Genomic DNA, 6,738 nt, shown 5'->3' with positions numbered 1-6,738 from the left:
AATTAGCTGGGGACGGGGGGTTCATTTGACCCTCCTTGTTTCATTTCAAGTTGTGACATCCACAAAATTTTGTTCAGGCTGAATGTCAATATCAGACTTCCATTTGTCTTAAGTTGGAATAGCCAAAATCATTATAGATGTTGTATTTATATCCCATTAACTTCTCTGGCTTTGTTTTTATATCCTTGAACTGTTTGTGCCTTTACTTCTCATGAACAACATAATGACTTTGATTAGTTTGAAACCTCTAATATTTTACATTGACAGAGTTCACCCTTTAAGTAGACACAAGCTTGGAATTGATGATTTGCTCTTAATGTCTCATTCTGCATGAAACTGACAAATGATGGCCATCGCATGTTCTTGTGTAGCTGCCATTTTGATTGTGATTGTGTCAATGGCATTAATGTTAGCAGAGATAAATCTGTAAATTCATATTAGCCGTCTCATTTTTCTTGATCATCTTGGGAAAAGTGACTAGGGAAAAGTGTTTATCTTTATGTAAAATTCTTAAAGCGATAACAGGTAAGAGAAGGTGAACCTGGAAATTTAGATTCAGCAGATTGAGATATGTAACCAGTATACAGAAGCGAAAAATGTAGCTGTGAAAGCATTACACTGCCGCCCAACGTTAGGGCTGTGTGAAACAGCACTGTTTCGTTTTGACTTCTGTTCTGACAGGACAGTGTTTCATTTTGAGTTTTGTTTTAAGTTTCATTTCATTTCGAAAGCACTGTTCTGTTTCGTTTCATCAAAACTGTTTATCTGTTCAATGCTGTTTTGACGTTTCGCCCATAGGCTATAATGGGGAAGCACAAAACTGCCTATAACTTTGTCATTTCTGGCCTGATTTGGATGGAACGTGCAGGGATGGTAGCCCCTTCTGAGGCCATGAAGCCTGCCAAGTTTCAAGGAGATAGGGAGTTCTGGGAAACTGCACCTCAAACTGTTTACAACAAAACTTGTAATACTCGTAAGTGTGAAAGCACAGAGAGAACTCCGTTCAAACAATGCTTTTTTGCAGTTTTTCCATCCCTCCCTCAGAGCACTGGGATTGGAAGGGACCTCAGGGAAGGATCACAGTCACTGGCCAGCTACACAGTCAATATCAGAGCAGTCCTTCCCCCTACCTCTCCTTAGTTTCTCTGTAGCTGTGAGCAAGCCCAGCTTCGAAACTCGAAACATTTTGAAACTTTCAAAATGTTTCAACTGCCCAAGTTCTGATTCAAGGCTGTTTCAAAGCCTTTCATTTCGTTTTGATTTTGCTGTTTCAAGCTTGAAACAAGTCGAAACGAAACAGCCGGAGAAATTTCGCACAGCCCTACTACCCATCTATGGTAAACCTCAGCTTTTCACATGATCTAATTAACTAATGCAGCTGCACTTTATTTGAAATGTACTATTTAATTATACAGAAATGAAGGCTTCTATTGAAACTTTAACCTCATCCTCATTTTAACATAATTAATGGAAGATGGTATGATGACTTAATTGGGAGTGTTCCTGCTAAGTGCACATGTGTTTATATACACGGTTTCCTCATCTTCAAAGTTCCAAATAAGACTAATACATTCCAATACAGATGACTAACAAATAATTGGATGTAGGAGAAACCTAAAATATATTAATTTCAACAAACAAATCAAGGTCGTCTTGGTATCCTGGAAAAATTAAAAGCAAAGTCAAAACTGGGGAGAGCAGGAGCACATGACCATTTTGTCTACAAGTGGTTACTACCCAAAACTGAAATATCTCCACCTTTGTATCTACAAACCCTCCATTGCAGCCTTAAAGCTTTAAGAGTTCAAATGATTTCATGTGGAAGAGAGAGGGTATTGACTGCCAATTTCAAGGGCCTTTATAAGGACACCCTGCATGAAGCTGCCTCTTACATGCCAGCCAGTATTTATAGTCCAAAGGCAGACCTCAAAGAGATGCTTCTCTGGTCCCATGTATCCTAGAAACTCTGGGCTCTACAAGAATCCACAAAGTGAGCTGTCAGAGAAGCAGGCAGACTTCCTTTGGAAGTTAGATGGAACTGGTGCATTTCGTGTAAAACAAGTCACTATTGGCAAATGAATGTTTTTAAATTAAAATGCTTTCACCAGAAAATACTTGGCCTGGTCTACTTAGAAATGTTAATACTTGGCTAATTAGGGTCTTAACATGAAACAGGACACAGCATTTTTCCATCTCAGTTATTTCACTCATATTTGTATACCTTTCACAAAATGAAAGGCTCAAAGGTTTGGCCATATGTAGACAGTTCAAAAGGAAGAATAACATGTCCAACGTGGAAGTGTAGCATGAGGGACTACTTTCACTACAGGACATTGCCTGGTTTGGAGGACTAATATGGGTTCAAGAAGACTAAAGAGGCAGATGTGGAGGCAGAATGTATATATGATAAGGGCCTGATGGAAAAAATGTAAAGAGAGAAGGACTTTTAGGTGCTGAGGTGGTATGATGAGATGTATTTGAATGTGGCATTTAGTGATGATTAGCTTTTCAGTGGAAGCCTTAGGGCCACCCTTGTCTGCCTTTACTAGTGCTCAGTCTCTTAGGGTTATTGGGGAAAGAAGTGACACAACAACTTTAGTGATGCATAATGTCCTCCCCCTTGATGATGCTATATTTAATGCCTTCAGTCTCAGCATGTCGTGTTGCCTATATATTAGTGCATTTATGCCTTTAGGTACTAAACTGGTTTAGTTAATTTCTCATCCGCTGGTGCAAAGGCTTCCAGATTACCTTCACACTAGCTATGTTAAAACTCCTGCTGTCTGCTTTCCAAAAGGAGCTACCCACCCGAGACAGGAGTCTGGAACAGAGTTATGCATGTATTCACTGTCTTGCCCAGTGTTAGGAGAGGGGGAAATTTCTCAATGCTAGAGAATGGGGCTTTCATTGTTAAGGTTATTAGGTATGTTTCAGTAAAAAAGAAGAAAAAATGGTGGGAGGAAAAACATGCAAATGAAGAGGAGTCTATACTTTGACAATAAATTGTGGCCTTTTTCATGAAGATTGCATCCCTGTTGAACCCTGTAGCCCTGCCAAGATGAAATTCATCAAATGAATAACCTCTTGCTCCAGTCAACTGAAACATCCTTTTGGATTGGCTGACTTTGGTAGAAGCTATCCCATTTGAATAACCTAAGTTAAAATGCTCTTTTGAAATGGAAGCAAGGCCTGTTTCAAGTTGCTTGTGTAGACCAATGCCTTCCCTTTTGGATCCAGGTCTCCGTGCCACCACCTCTTTTCCCACAACCACAGCACACACAATACATTCAGGATTTGCTAAACATAGTCTTTATTCTGGGGGAGGGGAGAGGATCCAGAGAATCGCATGCTCATTTTGTGGGACATCCACCAAAAGGCAATTTGATATTAAAGTGATGTGGAAAACAGGGGCTCCTCAGAATAAAATCTGGGCCATCTTCAGGAAAGAGGATTTCATTTTTAATCACCCATTTCTAAGTTTAGGGCAAACAAAAGGGAATGGTTCATAACGTATCGTTGTGGTGCCTGTACTGCCCAGACAGCTAAGCAAGCTGGAATGTTCTTGGAATGACATACTTGAAATAGCTTTCAGCTATCTGAAATGAGCATGGCCCTGTCTTTACTTGGTGCTGCTCAGTAACCTTATTTTAGGAAAAGCCTTCCTTCTGTGGCCTCAGCTCACCACAATAAAGGAAATTAAAGAAAAAAATAACTTCTTAACCTTGGGATCAGCCATCATATCACCTCTTGCTGTAACTGTAAACTCTCATTGTAGAAAGGTTTATAGTCTTATCTTTGTTACTTGTTTTGGTGCTTGTTCTGTTTATTCCTATTTATTCTATTTATACTTTTTGAGGTTGGTCTGATGTGATTTGCTGTTTCTTCTTTCACGGACAACTCAACTCAAAAGCACACAGGCATGAATGTGTGATTATTATAAATCGTAGGGAGAGATTTTAGAACAAATCTGCAATCTTTACAGGATGGTATGCATTCATTTGCTCTGCAGTCTGCATACTCATATTATACAAACCAACTGTGTGTAGCTTACACTCACTACACACCATCCTTAAATAGCTTCTGAAATGTGCAGCTCTCAGGGCCAAGGACAGGCTCCAGCAAGAGCAAAACCGGCCCAAGCAGGTCAAATATAGCCACAGGACTTTCCTTTTATATACACAGATGCATAAGAGAGATGGCACATGTCGCCTGCAGACTGGTAATAACATATGATCCAGTATTACACCCACACCCACCCACCCATGCAAGCTGCTACTATGACTAGGTCCCTCTAATAGCTCTTCCAAGCCCTGAGAATTGTTTTCTTTGTAAACTAATTCCACGAGCAAATAATTTGTACTATTGGACCAAGGAAGCTGCAAGTACGAGCAAATACGGGGACGGCGTAATTTTAAAAAGGAAAAGCATGTTCATTCTTCTGATAATTAGACAAATGCCTCAGGCCATTAGCAATGTGCCAGGCCCCCATCTTCCTCTTCCCCCCACCCCCTTACAGCCTTTGTGAACCCCTGACACAGAACCGCAGGACTTCATGCTCTTACTGAGCTGCTGGAGATGCTAAAATCTTTGCTGCTGGGGAGCACTCAGGAACTATATCCAGGGCCATGTTGTAGTTCACGTTTTTACACTCCCATGTACTGTGCTTTGCCAGGCATACAAAGGATCCAGCAGAGTTCCTGGGATATCTGGTGGGGGCCTTGTGTGACAGTTCACTTAAAAGCCCATCTGCTTCCTTCTTCTGTATCTGGGAATCCCTGATTCTCATCCCTGTAAATGTTCCCCAGCTACCCCCCTGCTTTTAGTCCGCTGTAGGGCTGTGCAAACCCTACTGCAGTCTTGACCTCAGTGATCCCCTGCAAATGCCAAGGAGCTTCAGTGGAGAGTTTGCAGCTCACCCTAAAGGGGCAGGGGAGGGCAATTAGTTAATTCATGGCTGCGGCCTCCTAGCTCTGAAGTCAGCAAAGGCAGAGGGGGAAGGACCAGAGCAGGATCCTTCTAAGCAGAGTATGAGACGTGCTTAGTGCGGGTCCCTGGAAAGTGCCCTTTCAAAGCCCCAAGGCTGTGGAATGCCGCTAGAGATCAACCATTCCCATGGTCTCCTTTCTAAAAAAGGCAACAAAATTCTGCAGCAGCTGTTGCTCAGATAGCAAGATTGGATTGGATTCCCCTCTCCCTGTCAAGCTAGCTTGCCCTCTCTACAGCTGGAACAAAGCTTTTCAATGCTTTGGTGTCATCCTCTGTGCAGAGTTGAAGCAAATGGGCAGGTGGATGATTTCTTTTTTTTCCCCCCCAACCAAACAAGTGGCCTGATGTCAGTCACCGCTCTAAAGGGCTGTGTGCCACAAGCAGATAATGCTTCCGCCTGTTGCAAGAGGCTTCAGGTCAATGGCAGGAGCCCCTTATGGAGCCAGAGGGAGGGTAAAGCTAGAAATGTTTTACAGCATAGTCAAGTCAGTAAAGGATGTTATTATTTTTTGTGAAATTCGGATTTGGATTTGGCTGATTCGGGGGACAGTGATTTGATTCAGTGATTTGAATCACTGTCCTGAATTGATTCAGCCGAATCTGATTCGGAGATTTGGCTGCTGTCAAATCTCCGAATCACACAGGCCCATCCCCCACCCACTCTCCCAGCCCTGGGAATGGCTGCCCTGCCCACCCCAGGTCCAGCCCTTTAAGAACCCCCTCCCCAAACCCCCAGGCTCACCAGTTCCTGCCAGGTGGGGGGTGATCCCTGCTGCCCCCCACGCTGCGTGGGGGGCTCTGCACAAGCCCCGTGAAACCCTGACCGCCGCTGCAGGAACTAGTGAGTCGGGGGGGGGCGTTGTTTTTTTTCTTAAAGGGCTGGAGCTGGGGCAGGCTGGGCAGGCACTGGGGGGTCTGGGGGAGCGAGGGGGGTCAGGGGGCTCATGGCAGAGCCCCCACATGCAGTGGGGGCAACAGGGCCCCCACCCGGCAGCACCCAGTGAGTCGGTACTTTTTTTAAAGCTCCAGGAGCTGGGATGGGCGGGGCAGCCATGGGGGGAGGGCTGGGGGAGCAGGCTGGAGTTGGAGGGGATTGAGAGAGCAGGCAGGGGACGGGGCCTGGCAGGGGACCCCATGGTCCCCTCCCCACTTCTTCAGCCTCCCCTACCCCGCCCCTTACTTACTAGCTCTGAGTCTGGTTCCAGCTCCCTGCTGCAGCAGGTGGGGACTGTCTGAATCATCGAAGTTCTCCGAACCTTTTCCAGATCGATTCGGAGAGCTTCAAACTGATTCAGACCTTTTTGTTGGTTCCCTGATTCGATTCAGATTTGGAGATTTGGCCACCAAATCAGGCCGAATCTCCTCTGAATTGAATCACCACCCAAAGGTGCACACAGCCCTACTGTTCAGCCTATTAAGAGATGAGTATAAGTGGGGGCAGTAACATGAAACAACACAGGGGAATTTGAGACTGAAAATTAGGGCAATTTTCCCAGCAGACCAGAGGATTATGCCTATGGGCCTGTCTGCACTGGGTTGGGAAGAATTCAGGTTGTGCAGAGCTTTAACTTTTGATCTAGGTACAGACAGTCAAAAAGCCCAAGGCTGAATCAATTCAGTCTTTGCAGCTTAGTCTAAAATGCGCAGATTAAACTGAAACAGAAGTGAACAAACATTTACCTTTGATTCAGGAAATGCAGCTACATGCCTACAGTGGCTTGGGACAGAAGTTGGGTGTGCTCTGGAGCAGAT

The sequence above is a fragment of the Gavialis gangeticus genome, unplaced genomic scaffold, assembly GCF_001723915.1.
Source record: "Gavialis gangeticus isolate Ggan-Ray unplaced genomic scaffold, GavGan_comp1, whole genome shotgun sequence".
NCBI classification, from domain to species: domain Eukaryota; kingdom Metazoa; phylum Chordata; order Crocodylia; family Gavialidae; genus Gavialis; species Gavialis gangeticus.
Note: the sequence above shows the minus strand (reverse complement) of the source record.